General features: G+C 38.3%; 1 long non-coding RNA gene across 1 annotated transcript; it reads right to left on the bottom strand.

The window, feature by feature from the left end:
* Nucleotides 1-496: 496 nt before the first annotated feature.
* Nucleotides 497-1,523, bottom strand: LOC145028826 (uncharacterized). Its single transcript, XR_013676202.1, has 2 exons — nucleotides 1,216-1,523; nucleotides 497-1,062 (listed from the first exon to the last, which is right to left on the bottom strand). It is a non-coding gene; the product is annotated as an uncharacterized LOC145028826 (long non-coding RNA).
* Between the last annotated feature and the right edge of the window lie 203 nt (nucleotides 1,524-1,726).

Here is a 1,726-nt window from a genome sequence, read left to right as displayed (position 1 = left end):
GTGTTAATAGACATGTTTAGTCCGTATTTTTAAAAATTAACTTGGATCATCCTTTGTTTGGTTAAAAATTACATGTTTCATCCCTCGTTTATTTAAGTATGCACGTTTCATCCTTACCATAAAATGAGTATTATGCTCTTTTGGTATTTCTTTTTCCAACTAAATTAATGTTCTTCTTATTTATCATTAGTTTTAAAAAAAAAAAAAAAAAAAAAAAAAAAAAAAAAAAAAAAAAGATAAAAAATTATGACCCCACTTTATCTCTCTATTTCTTTTCTGATTAATTAAATGTTCTTCAAGATCCAGATCACCATCTTCGTTAACAAATCTGGTTCCTGACGCCACCATCGATCACCACCTTCATTCACAAATTTGGTTCCTAGCACCACCTCCGGTCACCATCTCCGTCCATAGATTTAGTGCCAGGCAGTAGCTCTGGTCACCTTCTCCGACAATAGATCCACTACCACAGAAATCACCCCAAACTAAACACCAATTTACCTAATAAAATACATATAAACGCGAACCTGCAACTCAAATACAAAAGAAAAATCCAATCTACAACTAACACCCAAAACCAAAATCAAATCTGAAATTCAAATGCAAACCCAAAATCAAAACTTCAATTCAAACTCAAGTCCAAAACAGAAATCCCTAATGCCAAAATCGCCGGTTGTTGTGTTTTGCTTTTCTGAAATTGAATCCATTTTGGAAAACGAAGCACTGGTTTCATCGTAGGAAGTGTTACAAAGATGGATGAAGTTGTGTCGGGTGGTGAAGATAACCAGTTTGCTAGACTATTGTTGTCGATTAGGGAATGTGAACGTCGGAATTCCAAACGCAGTGTACATAGGAGTTTCGCACACAATGAATTCCGAAGTTCCACATTGGAGTTCCTAGCTCTACTTCGGAGCCATGGAACTATGGAAGCCATGGAAAACGGGTATGACACTGAACCTATTAATCTCCAAATCGAATTTGAAATCCATAACCCTAAGAGTTTGTATCCAGTTCGTGCACTGCCTCCGGGAAATGTGTTTTCCAAGCGTTCAAATTCGGACCCTGCATGTTTGAAATCGTCTCTGTTATGTCCTTCAACCTTTGTCTACTCCAATTAGATAATAGATTATGAAGTTGTGATCTTTTTTACTCTTATTGAAAAATAGATTATGAAATCCCTAAACAGATCAGCAAACTACAGATCAACCGACAAACCATAGATGCCGAACAGATCCATAACAAGAAGACCAAGGTATCTTGTTCTCAATCGAACGCACCCCTCACCGGTGGTGGAGTTGGTGCTTGTTGGAGCTTAAAAAGTTAACAGGGGAGATGGCTGTGAGACAGAGTTGCTTCGTGTGATTCATGTTCCTCAACCATTTTCGTTCTTCTTCAAACTCTCTTGTCCGTCAAAGGAATATGGCAGTAGTGGAAAAGAAGATGAAAATGGGATTAAATTTTGATGGTGATGTTTTGGTCTCGCCGGAGAGTAGAGACCACGAAAGGAAAATGGGAAAAAAAGGTGGAGGGGTGGGTTGGTATCAATGTTTTAAAATCCGGTTTAAAATCCGGTTTGAATAGATCGATCGAACCGGTTGGACCGGGAACCGGATGAGGGATTGGTTCGATTATCACCGGTTTTACATTGATTTCTGAACCGGATTGAACCGGCCGGTTTTTAGAAAAAATCCGGTTGAACCGGTCAAAATAAACCGGTTAAACCGAA

The sequence above is a fragment of the Lactuca saligna genome, chromosome 2 (assembly GCF_052625555.1).
Source record: "Lactuca saligna cultivar CGN05327 chromosome 2, ASM5262555v1, whole genome shotgun sequence".
Classification (NCBI taxonomy): Eukaryota; Viridiplantae; Streptophyta; class Magnoliopsida; order Asterales; family Asteraceae; genus Lactuca; species Lactuca saligna.
The sequence above is the reverse complement of the archived record's forward strand: the minus strand, read 5'-3'. Positions and strand labels throughout refer to the sequence as shown.